At 47.0% G+C, this 22,894-nt stretch overlaps 1 protein-coding gene and 1 long non-coding RNA gene across 2 annotated transcripts in view; both read left to right on the top strand.

Moving 5' to 3' along the window:
• The window catches only part of LOC126520634 (monocarboxylate transporter 12-B-like), a 100,028-nt gene that overhangs the window by 15,895 nt on the left and 61,239 nt on the right, over window positions 1–22,894 (top strand). The window lies entirely within an intron of this gene.
• Window positions 16,478–22,249, top strand: LOC129382178 (uncharacterized). Its single transcript, XR_008610258.2, has 2 exons — window positions 16,478–20,436; window positions 21,911–22,249. It is a non-coding gene; the product is annotated as an uncharacterized lncRNA (long non-coding RNA).

Genomic DNA, 22,894 nt, shown 5'->3' with positions numbered 1-22,894 from the left:
ATGCATTGCATCTAGGACAGATTCATTATCTGCAGCGGAAAAGTCACGAGAAGTTGCCACCGAGGGAGGCGTTTTTCTGCTATTAATTTTTAGAGCAACTTTAACAATATTGTGGTTCGAGATACCATCGGCAATAATAACTGATTAATCTTCAGGATTTTTTTTCAGAAATACAAGGTCGAGAATCGATTGCACAGTTACAGTGGTGCGAGTCGGAATAGTGACTATTTGTTTCAAGTCATGAAAAAATGAAGAATCAAGAAGTAGGCGTTTATCGTCAGCATCATCGGGCCCCGAGATAGCGAGTGCATTCCAGTCTATGCCTGGCAAGTTGAAATCGCCATTGAGCACCAGCTTGTGATTCGGTTTGAGCATACGCTTTAGGTAAGCGGCCAGTGCTTCCAGGTATGTCACATTGCTTTTTGGTGGCCGTTAAACTACGCCAAACAAAGTAGAAATCTTTTGTAATCGATTTTACGCCAGACACTTTCATGGTTTCGAATGCCCTTAAGCTCGACACGTTGTACTTCATTTTTTACTATTATAGCCACGCCCCTCCTCGTCCTTCGCGATCGCGTCTTATTATTTTGTGGGAAGGTGGAATAATTTCGTAATCATTAATATCAGGTGTAAGCCATGTTTCAGCTACGGCAAGTATATGAGGGTTGTGAAGGAAAAGAATGCCTTCAAGCTGATTGGACTTATTGGCAAGACTTCTTGCATTAAGCAAGACAATTCGGAGTTCTTTCGTTTCGGGTCAGTTGGATGTCTGTGTAGATCCGGATTTATGAAGCGCGACAACCTGCGAGCTTACTTCGTCCCATTCGTATATTTTGTCGTCTACACGTAGCCGGTCATAGTGCAGTAAAAATTTTCACACCTCATCTTTAAATTGCTTACCATACCGCCAAAGATGAGAACGCTTTGTCAGCGTAGCCTTACAGTAATCGTGACAGATCGATATACCTGTTTTCTTGAGCTTAAAGCAATTCTTCAATACACACACTTTGTCATTGTAGTCAAAGAAATTAAGCAAGACAGGCGTAGGTTTATCGCTGATTCTACCTAGTTTGTGTATCCGTTCGACTGTGTTGGTTGTGACATCTAGTTTCGCACAAAATATGTCATCAAGGACCCGCTTTCTCAAGTCACCAGGGCTCTCATTTGTTGGTTCATCAAGGCCAAGAATTATAAGGCTTCTTCGTCGACTTCGGTCTTCCAAGTCATTTAACTTCTTCTGTTGATTGCTTAATTTTCTTTCAAAGAACTGACCTTTGACCGTAACTGAGCCAGTTGCTCTGTGTGTTTTGCAATGACAATGAGTACGTCGTTTAGTTTATCGAACCTATCGTTCATTGATTTTTCAAGAGATGATTGTGAAACAGAAACGCTGTTTATGGAGGCCTGCAAGGTTTCTTGCATGTTTCTTTTAACGTTAACTCGATATCACAAGGTCAGGGATTCAGTTCTACATCCCCAGCCAGCAGTAGCAAAAGTACGTTCCACGCTTCATCAATCAGTGACAAACATACAGCCGGGTCGTCTAAGTCGCCTACAGTCGTCTACAGTCGTCTAATGCTTGGTCTTCCGTTCGTCGCACGCCTGATAAAGGTTGTCTGCCTTATGTTTCCCATTCTCATACCTGGGACGACAAGCGAAGCAGATGGCCAAGCGCGCTCCAACTTGGGATATCGCTGAGCGAGTGACAACAGTCAGCGGAGGTAAGCTCGACGGACGCACGAAGACGACTACTTGCCGCGCTTTGCCCGATGTAAAATTGACGAACAGAGAAATAGTTGGGATGTCCGGCAACCGCTTGGAGCGCGCATGTTCCTTGAAACCGAAACTAGCATTCGCCTTCCGGGAGTTAATCGGATTGTGAAGCGTGAAACAGGTTCGACAGCTTTCTCAAACCCGTTTTACGTTTTCCTCATTGACAGCAGATCCAGGCCGCCCACATTTTTGTCACTGAGTGCTCCACGTTATAGGAAGCGACTTATGGCACAATACAAGGTCGACCTCCGCACATGAAGCCCCTTCGAGATCACTGAAGCAGAAAAGCCGCTCCTGGCAAGATTGACAATTTCTGTGCGATACGATGTAGATATTTTTCCTGAAAATTGAAACGCCGTATGTCGCAAATAAAGAGCCCATAAAAGAAACAACATGTAGAAAAAATTATCTGCAGAAGAGAGGTAATTTTCGAAGATATGTCCGAAAGTGGTGCTGTCCTTGACGCCCCTGCTATAGTCAAATTAGACCAAAAGAAAAGCAACAGTTCTTGAAATAAGAGGAATTTGGCAAATAGTTTGACGAGTCAAGAGCAGTTAGCTTAGAGTAATATGAGATCTGTTGTATCGAGACCAGTGCAGACCGATAAGAATTCTGAGCTATGAGATGAAAATCGTTTGAAAACGAAATTAGGAATGTACAATATGAATTATTGCACTGTCAGCACTTCCAGCTCACCAAGAAGGAAATGGATACTGGCTTTCAAACACAAATGCTCATTTGCTACAAATTTAGGTAACCATAAATACAGTCCCATGGAATGGCTTTTCAGGAGCAAGAGCTGAAGCTTATAGGTGAAGGCACACAGCTTTCAATGCACCCAAACATACACGCAGTAGATAACTAAAAGGGTCAATCTACTCATTCCTTATAGATTATTGATTACCTTGCACTGAATATAATTTAAACAAATAGTTCATCCGATCTACTTGGATTGTTGTTTTCAATAGGTTAGGAAAGAGATTACTGTGAGCATTATGTGGTTCTTTTCAGCAAATGTTTGCACAAAGCCTTCGTTAAAATTACTGGAAAAATTAGCGCCCTGCAGACAGGCTGCTCTTTCAGACCAGTGCTTCATGAGACATTGCACAATTTCCAGTTCCGCTTGCTACTAAGAACGTTATGTCATCTGTTGGCGTAAATATGCAGGTCGATGATATTAATTAGGGTAAGATTGCAAATAAAATCAAAGAAAATATTCATGACCAATGTTTATCACGTGTTTGTGTCTACCTGAAGCAAGTTATCTCTATGACAATAAAATATCCTCAAGGTAAACGTTATCGCAATCAATTCTACAATGTACTTAATGTACTATGTGTAGTATAATGTACTATAATGTGCTTGCTCAACTGGTTGAGCCATACCGTCTGTTCAATTTATAGTGGTAAGCGTCTGAAATTTAATGAGTAGCCCACACGACATACTGCCTTCGGCATCAGCGTATTTTATGCGACCCTTATGGCCAACGTGAGCCTCCAGAACCATGAATTCAGGCCTGAAACGAATCTGTCTGTGGATGTACATGTAATACCCTGACAACGCTTCGGTTAGGGCTAGTTGGTACATAGTATACTGGAGGTTAAAAATTCAGCGCAAGCACCCAGGACAACCCACAACAAAGAGACAAAACAAGCGCAGTGCCAGTGCATGTCTGGTCTCTTCCTTGTGGGTTGTATTGAGTGTTCGCGCTGAATTTTTCGCCTTCGAAACACTATATAATACCCTATGTGACGGTAACAAAACTGGCCTGATAATATTAGCAGCAGTCCTGGCCTACATGTTTCACTGTGATAGCAATTATGTGGACATTCCACGCGCGTTTTCGTCGTCTGCGTCAGCGTCGCCATAATGTTCCGTATAAAGTCGAACGGCGTTAACACCGTCGCCGCGCGCCGTATGCTGTATGTGCGAGGGAAAGCACGCGAGGAGATCCCACGATCGCGGCTCAATCTGGCGCGCGCGATGCAAGCGGAGAGCAAACGCGCCGTCTTCCGTCTCGTGAAAGCCTGAGGGGGGATAGGCGGGAACGAGGGGCGGCGTTGTGGCAGCAACTGCGTATTTCCTAATCGGGCGATAGGGGAACTGACGATCGCGGTGCGTGGGTTCATAGTGGCGTTGCAACGCGGAAATGCATGAGGAGATGAGTTTTCTACTCTGCCAGCAACTGCGTACGCCGCGTGGCCGTATCTTGAAAGCGATCTGCAGACAGACCATACCTTTGTGCGTTATGTGTTCTCGCCACTCAGTTTGCGTTGAAGCGATAGGCAGCACGAAGGTCACTTCGCTCGTGGCTGCTACGGCGCTTGCTCACGCCAGCGTTTCGACAACCAGCGTCTGCGGTCAGCGAGTGGGATGTGTTCATGTTTGCTCCTGCGTGCTGACACCATGCGTGTTAGTTCAGTGAGTAAGAGAATATTTCCGAGATTATACGACCGATAAATCTACTATCTTTTCCAAAAGGACTTCTTCTTGGGCGGGTTGGTGCTTAGATTTCCTAGGTATACTTTGTGGCGCCAAATACATTTCGTGAAAAGGGACAGAAGAAAGGGAGCACGCTAATAGTATCGGTAAGTGTGACAAGTCGCATCTTCCTGCGCACTGTAAAGCCTGTCGTTGTACGCCATGCTTTGAACAAGTATTCATTCTTGGCAAAAGTAGGGACCAAACTGCAAGAGAGTTGTTGGAAGAGTTTCATATTAAAAAGAAAGGGTCTCATTGTGTCAGCGATTTATCTATCGTATTATATTCCGCAGAAATGTGCTTCATCCAAAGTATGTTATCATGATCATGTTGTTCTGTCACACCTTGGCTCTCTGCGCATGAGCGGAAGTTGTCTTTTCTTCTATACGTTTGTTCAGGCTGTCATTAAACAGTTGGTAGTTTGGCGCTTCACTGCCTTCCTTTCTTCTGTCCCTTTTCACGAAATGTATTTTGCGCCACAAGATATACCTAGGAAATCTGCTATCTTTTATTTTGCATGTCTGTCTACTGGTTTGCTATCACAATCGATGCTTTGCCTTTCGGGCGAAACTGCGATTTTTTCAGCAGATTGTACTATCTCGGGGATTCGCGCAGACGCTCTTGTCGCCTATACGTCCGTATGCCGGCCATGGTACCCTTGTGGGAATGCATGTCCTGTATTGTACTATCTCGCGAATTCGCGCAGACATTCCCGTCGCCCATACGTCGGTGTGCCGGCCATGGTACCTCCTCGTGAACGGATGCGCGGTATTGTACTATCTAGGGGATTTCCGCACACATTCCTGTCCCCTATACGTCTGTATGCCGGCCATGGTACCCTACTGGTAACGCATGTCCTGTATTTTACTACCTCGAGGATTCGCACAGACATTCCTGTCGCCTATACGTCTGTATTCTGGCTATTGTACTCTCCTTTGAACGCATGTCCTGTGTTGTACTATCTCCGAGATCGGCCCACACATTACTGTCGATATACGGACGTAAGCCGGCTAGGGACCCCCTCGGGAACGCATGCCCGGTATTGTACTATCTCGGGGATTGACGCACACATTCCTGTATCCTATGCGTCGGTATGCCTGCTATGGTACCGTCCTGGGAATGCATGTCCTGTGTTGTGCTATCTCGGGGATTCGCGCAGACATTCATGTCGCCTATACCTCCGTTTGCCGGCCATGGTACCCTACTGGGAACGCATGTCCGCTATTGTACTATGTCGGGGATTCGCACAGACATTCCTGTCGCCTATACGTCTGTATTCTGGCCATTGTACACTCCTCTGAACGCATGTCCTGTGTTGTACTATCTCGGGGATTCGCGCAGAGATTCCTTTCGCATTTTCGTCCGTATCCTGGCCATGGTTACTCCTCGGGAACGCATGCCCGGTATTGTACTATCTCCAGGATTGGCGCAGACATTCCTGTCGCCTATAACTCCGTATGGTGGCCATGGTTCCCTCCTGGGAACGCATGTCCTGTATTGTGCTATCACGGGGATTCGCGCAGACATTCATGTCGCCTATACGTCCGTATGGTGGCCATGGTTCCCTCCTGGGAACGCATGCCCGGTATTGTACTATCTCAGGCATTCGCGCAGACATTCCTGTCGCCTATACGTCCGTATGGTGGTCATGGTACCCCTCGGGAACGCATACTCGGTATTGCATTATCTCCGTGATCGGCGGACACATTCCTTTCGCTATACGGACGTGAGCCAGCCAGGGACGCCCTCGGGAACGCTTGCCCGGTATTGTATTATCTCCGTGATCGGCTGACACATTCCTGTTGCTATACGGGCGTAAGCAAGCCAGAGTGCCCCCTCGGGAACGCATGCCCGGTATTGTAATATCTCCAGGATCGGCGCACACATTGCTGCCGCTATACGAAAGCCTGCCAGGGTACCTCCTTGGGAACGCATGCCCTGTATTTTACTATCTCCGGGAACGACGCCAACATTGCTGTCCCCTACACAGACGTACGCCGGCTAGGGTGCTCCCCTGGGAACGCATGCCCAGTATATTGCACTTACATTCCTGTCGTCCATACCGATATAAGCCGTCCAGGGTAGCCCTCCCCTGTGCCCCTGGGAAACATGCGGGGGATGCATACAGGGGCTAGGGGTAAACAGCTTTGCTGTAGAAAGCATGGCCGGAATGCAGGGGCATGTGTGTTCTATGTTGCTAAATATGGCTTTGTACGGAAAGAGTTTGTGCTCGGACATATACTGAATAATCTGTGAAGAATTATGGATTATCAAAGAGTCATGAACCGGTAAGAAGTTTAGGTGACATTGGAGCGAGAAAACGAGCAAATATTGCCGCTTTCCCTTTTCATATATGATTACGCGAAAAGGTGTCTCACTCTAATGTATTTGCGCTGAGAAAAGCATGTCCAATCCAATTTTACTTTCTTTTCAACCGATCGAGCAAGTGCACAAAGATTTAGGTTTGGTTAAAGGCAATTTTGCTTCGTTAAAAAGGAGGCTGTGGGACCGCAACCTGCCCAACCATAGAATGCCATCGGGACCAATCCAGAGTGATTAAGGGGTTACCTTACCCTTCTTCGTTAGCGGACTGTTGCTTTTGGGGCTGTATTTCAAGTCGAAAGAATGAACTCTTCGGGGGAACTTCTAAGTTTAGTGCGTAATAAAGCTAGGTGTAGCCCTGAATGTGAGGCTGACAGGTGCGTGCCTGTAGTGTGCTCTGCCGATATATCCAGCATGAAGGAAAGTGTTCCGGTTGGACAGGTAGTGTCGTACCTTACACGGAATAAACTCTGTTTTCAGCCTTCAGACAAGCAATGCGAATTCTTTGTGACACGACATGGGTAGCTTTGGCCGAAAGCTCAAGCTGCAGTCGATTCTCTTTTTACCCTTCGGTCAGATGTTAACTTGAAGAATACCAAGTCTAGGGCAAAATGTCTCGTAAGCATCCTAAATTTTAGTAGCCTTGCTCAATCCGTTGAAAATAAAGTAAAATTGACTTTGGAAATGTTTTCTCAGCAAAAACACACAAGGGTGAAACGTCCTTCCGTGTAAGCATATCTGAAAAGGGAACGTGACAAAAATCGCTCACTTTCTAACTTCAAGGTCACCTAAAGTAACTACAGTTTGATGACCCTTTCGTAGTTAACAGTACTTCACAGATGATTCAGTACATGTCCGAGTATACACTCAATGCGTACGAAGCCATATATGTCAACTTAAGATACTTGTACTACTCAATTCCAAATTAAGTCCTTATGTGTGTTATTGAAGAAGCTATGTTTGAATTTGGCCCTGTGGCGTTTCAAAACGACTGTGGCCTCACGATTGCTGGTTTTGTTGATCTGTTGCAGCTTTACCTAAGGGCCACTTTCGCCGAATGTAATGGGCGGATTTTTCTTCAAAAGAGCGCCGTTCTTGCATGGCCCCTTTACTGAGTGAACTGTTTTTGGCTCATTTACACAGAAACATTTCATTGCGATTAGCAAGACCAAATGTAGTCAAATATAGTGGTTTTTAGGTGGTTACCTGATCCTTTTGAAGATGATAATGCCGCGCTACGAGGTCCGCCCTTAAGCAGGCGTTGGCGCTGGTCGAGGAATGCGTGGATCTGCTCACGCACGTGATTCCAGGTAGCGGTTCCTTAATGTTTCTCGGTTTAATGAAGGCTTTATTTTTCGGGCGACTATGTCCGCTGGAGGTGCGAGCCTCGCGCATATAAGTTCGTTTTCCCATTAGGGCTTGCGCATAGCAAGCTCCTTAAGCGCGGTTTTGTTCACTCGTGTTTGTCGAATGCCCTACATCAGTCCTGTTACCACTCGATGCAGGAGGGCTTCTGTACGCAGGTTGCTCGGCTAACCGCAGAAAGTTACCTCCCCCGATCATTTTGTTTCTGCTTCGGAGGCACTGAACAAGAAGTCGAAAAACTGTGACATCAGTTCTGACGCACAAGAAAATGTTCGAAAAAAGATAGCGGTTATGCCGTACCTATACGATATCTCGTTTAAGAAGGTTTAAGAAGTTAGTGCAGGGGGCGGGAGTTTCTGTTGTCTTTTTATCCCCGCACATTCTTTCTCAGCTGTGTGCTAGGACAAGTCCTGTGAACGAAAAATGCAACACAAAGTACAGAAAGAAGTTTGTTAAAGGCTCAATGGGTGTGGTATATGAAATAACCCTTCTCTTATGATGTGCGAGGAGCAAACAGGGAGCTAAATGTGAGATTTCAGGAACGTAGCCTGGAAGTGCAGAAAGGGAAAGAGTAATTTCTTGGTGTACATTCTAATCAACGCAGCTGCGTACCGATATTTGAAAAGGCGGCAATAATAGCTGGACATGCACTTGACTTCGCACGGGCGCCTACCATTGGCTGAAAATGACGCCACCTGCACGGGCTCGCCGATTGGCCGAAAATGACGACACCTGAGCGGGCTCGACGATTGGCCGAACGGGACGTGACTTCGAGACACCGAAGGGGTTAAACGCTAGAGACCGGGAGCAGCAGGAGAGCATTCCTTCATTCATTTCTTTCGAGCTTCTTGCCATGGGCCGCAGCGTCCGAGTTGCTCCGCAACCACGGGCCGCAGCGTCCGAGTCCGAGTTGCCGGGCCGTAATGACTTTGACTGTTAATTTTTTTGTACACCCCCTGTAAATAATGTAAATAAACCTCCACTTTACATCTCAAAGTCCTCCTCAACCTCGGCCAACTCCCGCACCCAACGGCAAGGTCCAAAATCTAGGGGACAGCAATTCGGATTGTCCTCCAGATCCAACAACTGGTGGCAGCGCTAGGGATGAACCTTCGTCCAAAGAGATCCAACAACTGGTGGCAGCGCTACGGATGAACCTTCGTCGAGAGAAGTCCTAAGGAACTGGGAACAACGAAGAAGAGCCTTCGACCCAGAGAGTCCTGAGGAACCCTGAACAGCGAAAAAGAGCCTTCATCCAAGGGAGTCCCGGGGAACTTGGAACAGCGAAGAGAGAGCCTTCGTCCAAAGTAGTCCTGAGGAACAGGGAACAGCGAAGCAGAGCGAGCCTTCGACCCAGAGAGTCCTGAGGAACCGGGAAGAGCGGATCGATGAACCAGATGGCAGGGTGCTGCAACCGTAAATGAGCGCGTGGTTTTTTTCCTTTTGATTTGCCAGACTTGAAATGTTGTGTTTATTTTGATAGTTCTAGGAATCGGGAATTTGTGGCCTATTGTGTGTTTGCACAAATTAATTAAGGAAAACAGTTCTAACCACCAGTCGGGGCAGCTGCCATGGATCTTAGAAGGTTGACGAGAGCTGACCTGTTGTGGTTGTGTGAAGAGGTCGAGGTAAACGTTGTAGAGGACTTGACGGAAGCAGAAATTCGCAAAACCATTCTCGCAAGTAACAATGATTTGAAATTCATAGAGCAAATTAGTAACCCAATTCTAAGCAAAAAACGGAAACAGGAAGTAATCAGGCAAGAACAGGGAGAATTTAGGCACGAACAGGAGAAAGCTAGGCAGGAACTGAAAAGCATTTCGCAGGAGAAAGACCTAACAGAAGTAACGAGGCAGTACGATGCTGCATTGAACAAAGAGATTGAAGGTTTGGAGCAGGAAATCGAGCGATGTAAACAGCGGCTTGGGAAATCTGTAGGCTGGGCGCAGCGAAAGTGGGAGGGAGTCGATAGCAGATTTCAGGGGAAAGCCGAGAAAAGTAGTAGCACCTGCGAGATTAGCAGCATGTTCATCAGTAAACTCGAAGTGTTAGCCGCTAACGATGCCTTAGTGGCAGCAGAGGGCGTTAAAGGCCAAAGTGAGAGCGACGAGGTGCTGTACCAACAGAGCACTGTAGAGACAGCTAGGCCAGCTGCGAACAAATTGGCACAGTCACCTCGCGTGTGCGTTGCATCTCATGGTAACGAGGTCGTTAGCGAGGTACAGGATAGTGGTGGCCCGACAGACGCGAGCACCCATGTCGAGCCAGATCTGCGTGCCGAAGTGAAGTGCGAGCTTGACGATGCAGTTGAGGGCAGTTCTCAGGATTGCGAGCTCCATAGCTCAAGGGAAGACAACTGCATTGTTCAGGCATCGGGGCACCTCTCCGCCAGTCTAGGTAGCCAAAAGAGGTGTGATTTAGTTGGGAATCCTTCAGACTGCGCGGGTAAGAGACCGATCCGGGCCGACGAAATGTGTACCGGCCAGCACGAGGCGCGAGAAGGCGACATGAAAGAGAGTTCGAGGAAAAAGCGCCGTAGAAAGAAGCGCGCTAAAGATCGGAATGCGGTGGCTAATGTAGCGCAGCCAAGGACGGCGAAAGACGCAAAAAGCCAGGGCGCAAGGAATAGAAAGGTGCGGTCGTCGTTGACGATGTTGACGCATCAAAGACGTTCGAGCAACAGGTCAAAAAGAGACCGAGAAGCATGTTCTGAATGGACGCGGACAAAGGGCACGGGGCTGTTATGTTCCTTGTCGGTCCGTCGTTCTTATCGAAGTTCAGCGTGTAGTACAAAGAAGCGCAAGGTGGCACGACGAGACCAGGTGGTAGGGAGTCGCGACGCGGTCAATCGAGGTCATGATGAAAGCGGGGCGCCCGAACACAAATTGGCAGGAGACTATAACGTCTTGAAGGAGCTGATTGTGTGTGAGCCCTTTTGTTGCTCCTGGGTAGCCAGAGTAGCTTTTCAACCGCGACAACCTCGGGTACGGCTCAAAAGTATGAGTCAGTCGTAAACATTTGGAACGGGAGGCCATGAGAGCTTCCGTAGAAGTGAAACGTTGTATTTTTTTTAGCATTTGAAGATTTCGCGATTTGAGACAGTTTCTTTCAATAAGTAAGACCCGCCGTGGTAGCTCAGTGGCTATGGTGTTGGGCTGCTGAGCACGAGGTCGCGCGATCGAATCCCGGCCACGGCGGCCGCATTTCGATGGGGGCGAAATGCGAAAACACCCGTGTACTTAGATTTAGGTGCACGTTAAAAAACCCCAGGTGGTCCAAATTTCCGGAGTCCCTCCCTACAGCGTGCCTCATAATCAGAAAGTGGTTTTGGCACGTAAAACTCCATAATTTAATTTTTTTTTTAATAAGTAAGGTATGAGCTTTATGTTTTTCTTTGAGAAGCTCCAAGGTTTTAAAGAGGTGTTTTGTTAAAGCATTTAGTCTCGCGAGGTGTTCATTAATGAATAGATACGCTTTCTTTTTTGTGTGCGTGAGTAACCTGAGTGTCAAGGTTATTGTTGAGAGGCCTATGGTAACGCGCATGTGTATTAGTTAACCTTCTGCTTTTTATAAGTGTTTTTGAAGTTTCTAAGGTTAAGCGCGTAGATTTTCAGTAAGTGCGTGAGTTGCACTGAGAAGCGTTCGTAGTTCCATTAGCGCGTGTCCTGTGCGGACGGAAGGAAGCAAATTTTTGACTGGGTTGCTCGTGTGTGTTGAGGGCAGCCGTATTCTGACTTCTCTAAAAAGCGGGCGTGGAACGAGCTATTAGGAGACACATTTTTTAAAGGGCTCTGCGGAGTGCGTAAGATACGCAAATTAAGTTCTTGTTTAGGTTACGTGTCCTGTAGGGACTAAAGGAAGAAACGTGAGTAAGCGTAATGAAAGGTTTGCCTACGACGCAAGTACGCGATCTGAATAGTGACCACAAGGCTAGCGCGCTTGTGATTACGTACTTGTGAAGTTGGCCAGACTGTTTAGTGGCAACAGTTCGTGAGATAAGTACGCCACTGCGCTAGGGTAAGAACAGGCTGTTCGCGAAATTAGGACACTTAAGTTATGTTCGGCTGTTCTCATTATTTGTTTGCAACGACAGCGACCCTTTGTTTTGCAACAACAATAACACTCTGGTCTTGTCGGCATTTGAGGAGATATGGATAGCAGTTTAGAAAGGTGGTTGGAACTGCTTTATCAAAATCGGGGAACGAAAAGATCAGGGTTCATTTTGACTTAGTAATAGCCTGGCGAATCAAGGGTGAAGAGCCTGCGCTTACACGTGGTGCAGCGCTATGTTGTTTTGTTTGTTTGGCGTACGTTCTCCAGGGCCCAGGATCCCGAAGTTCGTCACACGAGGCTCGACACCAGTACCCTACATGTTCTTTCAGCGTTCCTCATGGCCAGCGAATTGATTTCACCGGTCAATCCGAACTTCCGGGCGAGGAGGAGCTGTTAGATACGGGACCTTTTCCTGAGCCTCCTTCGAGTTCACCAGACCACATCGAATCGTCTCACAGCTAATTAAGAAGCGCAGAAGCACATCTACCACGTTCCCGAGGTGCGGCACGTGCAAACAAGTTGGCGTCTCCCACCTCGTGCGCCGCATGTGAAGCTGTTGTCCCACTGCTTGACTCTTCCCTAAAGTGTAGCGGGAGCCTGGCACTGTTCCAGGTAACGTGGGTCCTGAGCAAAGCTGCTTTGCGGCTCTGAAAGGTCGCTCGAGAACAAACCGCCTGCCCCGCTGTGCGCTTGCAAGCCGCGAGGCAAGACGGTTGCAATGCACCGTGAAGCCCTGGCAGCAATCCCCCCATTCGCCTTTGTGACGGCAGTTGCAGACCGGGAAGGTAATACTGCAGACAAGCAACCCCTCGGACAATTAGAGCCCAAGGAGCGACCCTCTGCGCCGGGTGTGACTTACATTTGCACGGGCGCCTACCATTGGCCGAAAATGACGACACCTGAGCGGGCTCGACGATTGGCCGAATGGGACGTGACTTCGAGACACCGAAGGGGTTAAAAGCCAGAGACTGGGAGCAGCAGGAGAGCATTCCTTCATTCATCTCTTTCGAGCTTCTTGCCACGGGCCGCAGCGTCCGAGTTGCTGCCGGCCCGTATAATGACTTGATGACTGTTAATTTCTTTGTACTCTCACTGTAAATAATGTAAATTAACCTCCAGTTTTCATCAGAAAGTCCTCCTCAACCTCGGCCAACCCCCGCACCCAACGGCAAGGACCTATATCTGGGGGACAGCAATTGGGATTGTCCTCCAGATCCAACATTACAAGACGATGGGAAAGCGAAACTTTGATGCGAAAACCCTTAAAAAGCCTCGTCGACACAGAAGACCGTTATACTGCGCCATTGAGCGGAACTAACGAATTCTGTAAGATAAGCTGTGCAGAATTCTTTCAGCTTTAGCAGTCCCGTAGATAATATGGCAGCTCCTATATAGTCGTCTCGAGGTTGTGTGCTTGGGCCTATTCTCTTCCTTATTTAAAATAAGGACATAAGCAGCAACCTTACTTCTATCATTAGACTATCTGCTGACGACTGTGTCATCTACAGAAACATCACTGAACCTTCTCGTACTAATGCCTTGCAGCCCGATCTTGACGAAATCGCTAAGTGGTGTAAACAATGGCAAATGGAGTTTAATGTTTCCAATACAAAAGCTGTAACATTTACCACAACTAAACCCACTGTGTCCTCGTTTTATTCTACCAATAGCGTGGTCATTGAGAAAGTTCCAGCAGTAAAAAACTTAGGCGTTTATATTTCGTGCGACCTGACATGGCATAAACACATTGATTACATCACCACCAAAGCGTCGAAGACCCTGGGTTTCATTAGGCGTCTCTGAAATTCCGCAGATCAGAAAACCAAACTGCTAGCATAGACAACTTTAGTCAGATCGCAGCTAGAATACGTAGCCATCATCTGGAATCCGCCTCAAGCATACCTTGCCGGAAAACTCGAATAATTGCAGAATAAGGCGGCAAGGTTTATCACAAGGAAGTACTCTCGCTACTACAGCATTACTCATATCAAATCGCGTCTAAATTTGTGTGGACTAGTAACGCGAAGACATGCTACCCTGTTATCTCACTTTCAACAACTTTATTACAATCCTGCGCCATTCACAGAATCTCACATCAAACCGGCCCATTGCATTTTCTTGAGGCGCTCACTGAAATCATCTACGTCTGATGTTCGTTTACTGGCGTACAATTCCTACATTCGTCCGTTGTTGGAATATGCCGTAATTATTTGGGACCCATTCACTTTAACCAATATTAAAAAACTGGAACGTGTACAGCACAAGGTAGTTAGGTTTGTTTTTAGTTCTTACGGCCGCGCGTCTGTTGGTGAGCTCGTAAGGCGCAGTGGATTACCCCCGGTGACTGTGCGCAACCGTATCTGTCGATTAAAGTTCCTCTTTCAACTTGTAAACGACCATTATAAGGTTAACACTTCCAAGTTCTTTACTTACTCATCAGGTTATAGCACGAGACGAAGGCATGCTTTATCGATAACCCCCATCAACGCATGGAATAACTGTTTCAAATATTCTTTTTTTCCTAGGACAATAACAGACTGGAATAATCTTAATTCTCATATTGTTACCCAGAATTCCTTATCAATGTTTGAAAAATGCTTGCAAATGTTATGAATTCGTGTGCGTTATCTGCCTGTATGTTTTTTTTTCTTGTATGTTATGTATTCTTCACCAATGTTTGAAAATGCCTGCATATGTGATGGATTTGTATGTGTAGACATGCTTGTATATTTCTATGTATACCCACCCTGCTATGATCTGATTTCAGATCGCAGCATCTATAAAAAAATAAATAAATCTATCCCCGATTAGACGACGGCTTTCAAGTATAATCAAAGACCGCTCGTACCAAGGTCATGCGTCATTCGCCATTGTCCCTTGCCATTAGAATAAGCTGCCTGCGGAAATCGTTTCTGTCAATAACCGCGACGCTTTTGTTGGCAAACTGGAGTGCTTTTTGCGCGCCGGCTGTTAAAACTGTATTGTGCCCACTGCTTAGAATTGTATTATTCTCTATTGTTTCCACTACCATTTTAGTCCTACTTTTTCCAATGTTTGCAGTGTATTTTTCAGTAGGTTTTATCAAGTTGTGTTCTCAGCAAATGGCGCTCGTTTTATTCATTTATTCACTGTAATACGTTATGTAGTGTTATGTAACTCCCTATAATGCCTGTAAGGGTGCCTTTACGGCGCATGAATAGCAAAAAAAGCACAGTTAAAGACGACAATCACTGCACGACATCACACTACAGTGGGTGCATAGCCACTCGAGCGCCTAAAGAAATTAAAAAGTACACACTCAACACCTCGCAAAGATTTTGAAACCTTGTCTCCCGTGGACAGACACTCACCTCTATACAGTTAAAACAGATACAGGAGGAAAACAAGAAAACGTTTGAAAAGTGGACAACACTCAGTGTCGAAGGCGCAACTTCACAGCTCAACAACTGCGATGCCAGAAGTCGCGACACGACCTTTCTCGCACCTAGCTTGCTTCACCTAGCTCTTTTGTTTCTCGACGTAGGTGTATAATAAATGACGCGCACGAAAACTGAAGAACAAATGACCGTCTTGCCGAGCTTCCAATTAGCAGTAGCCCGGCTTCTGTGACGGCGTCCTTAAAAGCGACTGTTACGACTTGAGGAAGACAGGTCATCCATCTTGATACACATACGCTGTCGACGCTCACATTTGTTTTGCGTTGCGCTAGACCAAGCTGGATGAAGCCAAGCGTGAACGCACTGGCTTCACCTACAGCTTTCTCATAGAAGGTGCATGCCTTTCGAATGCATAGACGAAAAATTAAATTATCGTTTTATTATTTTACAGTACTGCAAGCCTGATATGCCCAAGCGGGAGTGTAATGTCAAAACACAGATTAGTAAGAAAGCGGGTTCACAAAAACGAGTTCACATATTGTTTATACGTGGAAAAATAATTCAACAAACAAAGAAGACCAAAGGAACAAGATCTCTTCCAGTGCTTTTATGAAGTCTCTTCGAATATGTAGCTAGGAAGAGTGTGCCAGTCGAAAATTGTCTGTGGAAAAAGCTATGCCTAAATGCAATGGTTTTAACAAATATCGGTTTTAGTGCATAATCGTGAGTGTGTCAAGACTTTGGTGTATTTAGGTGTTGAACATATGAAGGTACGGACACGTCTACTTTGCCCTTCTACATGTTATGCAAGAACAACATCCGAGCATATTTCCGACGCATTTGCAATCTTAAAATGTGACTTTCGTCTACAAGCTTAGCTGGGAAGTCGCACCATCTGCATTTACCAAAAATGAATCTAACAGATTTCCTTTGTATCATCTGTAGCTTACGTTTATCCTGTTTAGTTTTTGAATCCCAAATCACGCAAGCATATTCTGTTTTAGGCCGTACGCAAGTAACCTGAGCTTGGCTGAAGCCAATTTTTATTTATTTATGGTACCCTCAAGGCATACAAGCCTTATAGAGGGGAGGGGTAAATCTTTCAACATAAATACAGTTACTTGCACATACATAATTGAAAATTTCAAAAATGGGAACGAATGTAATTTCTAATAACAACGAAAATTCAACCACTGTCATGCAAGGCTTGTACAATAATTACGGCAAGAAAATACTATTGCAGCCGATTAAGACACTAAACGATGAAGTTTCCAACCGACATAAAGAACGTTTACAAAAAAATGATGGAATGCGTTAAATTGCGCTGGCAAGAGTTTCACGGAAATGGTCACAGTTTGCAATGCTACCTAATGAGGCGGTAAGATGCTTCCAGTCAAGGCTGGTTTTGGGTAGGAAAGAGTGCGAGTATGTTACAGTGTTTTGGTGAGGGACATAGACTTTGTGGTGGTGGTCAAGTCGAGATGAAACAAAATTAGGCGTTTTAATCAGTCGGGTCCTAAGAATATGGTTATGATGATAGATCTTATGAAACAAGACCAAGTCAAGATAGGTTCCGTCTATCTGCAAACGGGGGCAGATTAAGTATCGATTTCATGTTAGTTACGCTGGATGTTCGATCGTAGTTACTTGGGATAAAACATGCTGAACGATGCGGCATTGCGTCTAAGTTATTGGTAAGAGTTGCAAGGCCAGGGTCCCAGATTGATGAAGTATATTCGAAATTAGATCGGACATAAGGAATGTATAACTGTCGCTTGAGTGATGAAGGTGCGAGAGAGAAGTTTCTTTTCAGGTAATCAAGCATGTCATTGGCCTTTGATATTGCGTGGTCGATGTGGTACTTCCATGAAAGGTCATTAGTAATATGTACACCGAGGTATTTGTATGCAGTTACGGATTCAAGCACAGTGCTGTGAAGAAGGTGGTTGGGGTAAGGTATGTTATTTCGCGATACTCTCATTGATTTGCATTTAAGGATGTTAAGTTTCATTTTCCATATTTCGCACCAAGCAGAAATATTATTTAGGTCAGATTGAAGGATTGCTATGCCAGTATAGTTAGAAACGGTGCGGTAGATAACGCAATCATCAGCAAAAAGACAGACACAAGAAGCGTTGCTGGTAAGTAAATCATTAATGTAAATCAAGAATAATAATGGGCCTAAAACTGAGCCCGGTGGCACTCCGGAGGAAAGAGGTGCCTCTAGAGAATCGGTTCCATTCATCGTGACTAATTGAGTGTGGTTGGAAACAAAGTTGCGTATCCCGTGTTCTACTAAAGGGTCAGCGTTTAGGCTGGTTAGTTTTAGCATAAGGAGCTCATGGTTTACACTGTCACAGGCTCTCACAAAACCCAAGTATATGCAATGAGTGATGAGGCCGGCGTAAAGGAATGCATGAAGGTCGTTAGTAAATGTAAGTAGCTGTGCTTCACACGAAAAATGCTTACGAAAACCATGCTAGGATGAATGAAAGAAGTTATTCGACTCCAAGAAGTTAGGTGAGTAAAGATGACGTGTTCTAATATTTTGCACGGAAGAGGTGTTACTAATATCGCACGATAATTACTTTGTGTGCGTCACCAGACTTATGGAAAGGCATGACCTTGGCTACTTTCCAATCCTTGGGTAAGCATCTATTGCTGAGCAATTTGGTCGCAATGTAATTGAGAATGATAGAGCTGTACTTATTAATGTTTGGCAAGAATTTAGCGTTGATGCTATCCCGGCCACATGAAGCTTAATTTGCTTAATTTCCTCATTAAGAAACAATTTTTTAATGGCTGACCCACAACTGTCCGAAACGTGGCCCGACCAGGATAAGCTTGAAGTACAAGAGCTAATCAGAAAGTCCTTGCCGCTATTTTTTATTAGCCAAAATATGGTACACAGGGGTAATTACAAAATGGGCACAGCGGAAGCTTTGAGGCCATGCGTCTCACGTATACGTTCTTGTTTCTTCTTCAGGCCGTGCTTTTTGCCAACCCTAGCGTTACACCGACCGAAGAACGCTACGAACCATTTGCACTCGATATGACGGAGCAGCTTGTTCTACGGCACAGGCCAGGATCACGCAATCGCACCGACGAGCCCTGGGGCATGCGCATCTAGCCCACGTGGATGGCTGCGCATCGCCCACCAGCATCATCGACGTCAGCCCCTTGGGAGCGTAAAAGCTCGACTGCTTCGCGGTCACCTACCAGTGGGCACAGCGGAAGCTTTGAGGCCGTGCGTGTCACGAATGCGTTCTTGTTTCTTCTCCAGGCCGTGCTTTTTGCCAACCCTAGCGCTGCACCGACCGAAGAACGCTACGAACCATTTGCACTCGATATGACGGAGCAGCTTGTTTTACGGCACAGGCCAGGATCACGCAATCGCACCGACGAGCCCTGGGGCATGCGCATCTAGCCCACGTGGATGGCTGCGCATCGCCCACCAGCATCATCGACGTCAGCCCCTTGGGAGCGTAAAAGCTCGACTGCTTCGCGGTCACCTACCAGTGGGCACAGCGGAAGCTTTGAGGCCGTGCGTGTCACGAATGCGTTCTTGTTTCTTCTCCAGGCCGTGCTTTTTGCCAACCCTAGCGCTGCACCGACCGAAGAACGCTACGAACCATTTGCACTCGATATGACGGAGCAGCTTGTTTTACGGCACAGGCCAGGATCACGCAATCGCACCGACGAGCCCTGGGGCATGCGCATCTAGCCCACGTGGATGGCTGCGCATCGCCCACCAGCATCATCGACGTCAGCCCCTTGGGAGCGTAAAAGCTCGACTGCTTCGCGGTCACCTACCAGTGGGCACAGCGGAAGCTTTGAGGCCGTGCGTGTCACGAATGCGTTCTTGTTTCTTCTCCAGGCCGTGCTTTTTGCCAACCCTAGCGCTGCACCGACCGAAGAACGCTACGAACCATTTGCACTCGATATGACGGAGCAGCTTGTTTTACGGCACAGGCCAGGATCACGCAATCGCACCGACGAGCCCTGGGGCATGCGCATCTAGCCCACGTGGATGGCTGCGCATCGCCCACCAGCATCATCGACGTCAGCCCCTTGGGAGCGTAAAAGCTCGACTGCTTCGCGGTCACCTACCAGTGGGCACAGCGGAAGCTTTGAGGCCGTGCGTGTCACGAATGCGTTCTTGTTTCTTCTCCAGGCCGTGCTTTTTGCCAACCCTAGCGCTGCACCGACCGAAGAACGCTACGAACCATTTGCACTCGATATGACGGAGCAGCTTGTTCTACGGCACAGGCCAGGATCACGCAATCGCACCGACGAGCCCTGGGGCATGCGCATCTAGCCTACGTGGATGGCTGCGCATCGCCCACCAGCATCATCGACGTCAGCCCCTTGGGAGCGTAAAAGCTCGACTGCTTCGCGGTCACCTACCAGTGGGCACAGCGGAAGCTTTGAGGCCGTGCGTGTCACGAATGCGTTCTTGTTTCTTCTCCAGGCCGTGCTTTTTGCCAACCCTAGCGCTGCACCGACCGAAGAACGCTACGAACCATTTGCACTCGATATGACGGAGCAGCTTGTTCTACGGCACAGGCCAGGATCACGCAATCGCACCGACGAGCCCTGGGGCATGCGCATCTAGCCTACGTGGATGGCTGCGCATCGCCCACCAGCATCATCGACGTCAGCCCCTTGGGAGCGTAAAAGCTCGACTGCTTCGCGGTCACCTACCAGTGGGCACAGCGGAAGCTTTGAGGCCGTGCGTGTCACGAATGCGTTCTTGTTTCTTCTCCAGGCCGTGCTTTTTGCCAACCCTAGCGCTGCACCGACCGAAGAACGCTACGAACCATTTGCACTCGATATGACGGAGCAGCTTGTTCTACGGCACAGGCCAGGATCACGCAATCGCACCGACGAGCCCTGGGGCATGCGCATCTAGCCCACGTGGATGGCTGCGCATCGCTCACCAGCATCATCGACGTCAGCCCCTTGGGAGCGTAAAAGCTCGACTGCTTCGCGGTCACCGACCAGTGGGCACGGCGGAAGCTTTGAGGCCGTGCGTGTCACGAATGCGTTCTTGTTTCTTCTCCAGGTGAGAAACCATCATCATCATCATCATAATGATCACATTTATGGCCACTGCGGGATGGAGGCCTCTGCCTGCGATCTCCAATTGCCCCTGCCCTGCGCCAACCGTTTCCCATGAGCACCCGCAGATTTTCTAATTTCGTCACAGTACCTAGTCTTCTGCCGTCCTCTACTGCGCTACCCTTCTCTTGGTACCCATTCTGTCACCCTAATGGTCCAACGGTTATCTAATCTGCGCATTTCATGACCTGCCCAGCGCCATATTTTTCTCCTAATGTCTATTAGGATATCATCTATACCTGTTTGCTCTCTGATCCAAACCGCTCTCTTTCTGTCTCTTAAAGTTATGTCTAGCATTCTGCGTTCCATCGCTCTTTGCGCGGTCCTTAACTTGTTCTCACGCTTCTTTGTCATTCTCCCAGTCTCTGCCCCATATGTCAGCACTGGTAAAATGCGCTGATTGTGCACCTTCCTTTCCAATGATAACGGTAAGCTCCCAGACAAGAGCTCAGGATGTCGGCTGTATGCGATCCAACACATTTTTATTCTTTGAATTTCTTTCTCATGGTCAGGTTTCCCTGTGATTAGTTTACCTAGGTAAACGTGCTCCTTCACATACTCTAGAGGCTGACTTGCAATCTTGAACTCTTGTTCCCTTGCCTGGTTATTTATGAGTATCTTTGTCTACTGCATAGTAATCTTCAGCCCCACTCTTACGGTCTTCAGCCCCACTCTGTCAAGTTGCCCAACCATTTGCTGCAACTCGTCCACAGTGCTGCTGAATAGAACAATGTCATCGGCAAACCGAAGGTTGCTGAGGTATTCGCCGTCGATCCTTACTCCTTAACCTTCCCAGTTTAATAGTTTGAATACTTCTTCCAAGCAGGCAGTGAATAGCATTGGAGAGATTGTGTCTCCTTGTCTGACCCCTTTCTTTATAGTTATATCCCTACTTTTCTTGTGTAGAATTTGGGTCGCTGTGGAATCTGTGTAGATATTTCCCAGGGTATTTACGTAAGCGGTCTGTACTCCTTGATTACGCAATGCCTCTATGACTGCTGGTATTTATACTGAATCAAATGCCTTTCCATAATTTATGAAAGCCATATAGAGAGGCTTATTGTACTCTGTGGCTTTCTCGATAACCTGATTAATGACATGGCTGTGATCCATTGTAGAGTATCCCTTCGTGAAGCCAGCCTGCTCCCTTGGTTGACTAAACTGCAGTGTTGCCCTTATTCTATTGAAGATTAGTTTGGTAAATATTTTATATAATACTGGGAGTAAGCTAATGGGCCTATAACTTTTAGGTTCTTTAACGCCTTCCTTTTTGTGGATCAGTGTAATGTTTGCATTCTTCTAGTTTTCTGAGACCCTTGGGGTCGATAAACACTTCGTATAGAGAGCCGCCAGGTTTCCCACCATTATGTCTTCTCTATGTTTGATTAAACCGACTGTTATTCCGTCCTCTCTTGCAGCTTTCCCCCGTTTCATGCCTTGCAAAGCCCTTCTGACCTTCGTCGCACGTGGTGGTATGGTAACGAGCGACAACCAGCAGCGGAAACAGATTGGCCAGAGTGTCCCACTAGAGTCACTGGAAAAAATTTCAGAGTACCGCAAAGGTCGGGATTTGACTGGCAACACTGAGCGGCCACCGCCATATACCTTCCAAGCCGACTGCGTCGCAGGAAGGCCGCCGTGTTGGAAGAGCTTGATATTCGGGCACGCATCGGGTTGAGTGTTTACTGAAGTACAAATACTTTGTGCCCGGAGATAATGGTTGCTAAGAACGAAAATAAAATGTTATGTTGTGCGAAGTATTGCAGGCGGTGGTTGTTTTGCACGCCGATCGTGTTTACTGCTGGAACTGTGCTACGATTGTGGGCAGCAGCTTACCGCTGCTATCGGGAGCTTATGCACGCGTTTTTTTTTTTCCTTCCGCGGAGCGAGCTACGAAGGAAACATTTCGTTACTTCGAGCCAGAATGAGGCAAGGTTGTGCTTTTGGGCATGAACATCGTGGACCGCCGTCGGCTTCTATTGAATGTTTCCAAGCAGGACGAAACTAACAGCTGACAGTGTCACAGGCACGTACGTTCATTGTGTAATTTCACAAGCTAAATCGGATACATCTAATTTAGTTTGTAAACGGATACCGCGCGTTCTCGATTCTGCAGGGCGACTTTGTCCGCCGTATACGCACGACACACTGCGACTTCCGCGTGCGCACCGGAGTTTGGCCGTGATCGTAAGACGATCTGTGCACAGCAGGCGTAAAAACCAACTTCGATGACCATTTTGCGCACTAAATATTGTGGAAGGCCAATATGAGCCTTTTGCGTGATTACAGCAACGTATATGTACTTCTGTACACTGATAATAAGCGAGAGTTTGCTACATTGCGATTTATGAAGGCGGCTGTCTAGTGCGTTCATGAGTGGCTACTCTTCTCAACATATTTAT

This window comes from Dermacentor andersoni, chromosome 3 (assembly GCF_023375885.2).
Source record: "Dermacentor andersoni chromosome 3, qqDerAnde1_hic_scaffold, whole genome shotgun sequence".
Taxonomy (NCBI): Eukaryota; Metazoa; Arthropoda; class Arachnida; order Ixodida; family Ixodidae; genus Dermacentor; species Dermacentor andersoni.
The sequence above is the reverse complement of the archived record's forward strand: the minus strand, read 5'-3'. Positions and strand labels throughout refer to the sequence as shown.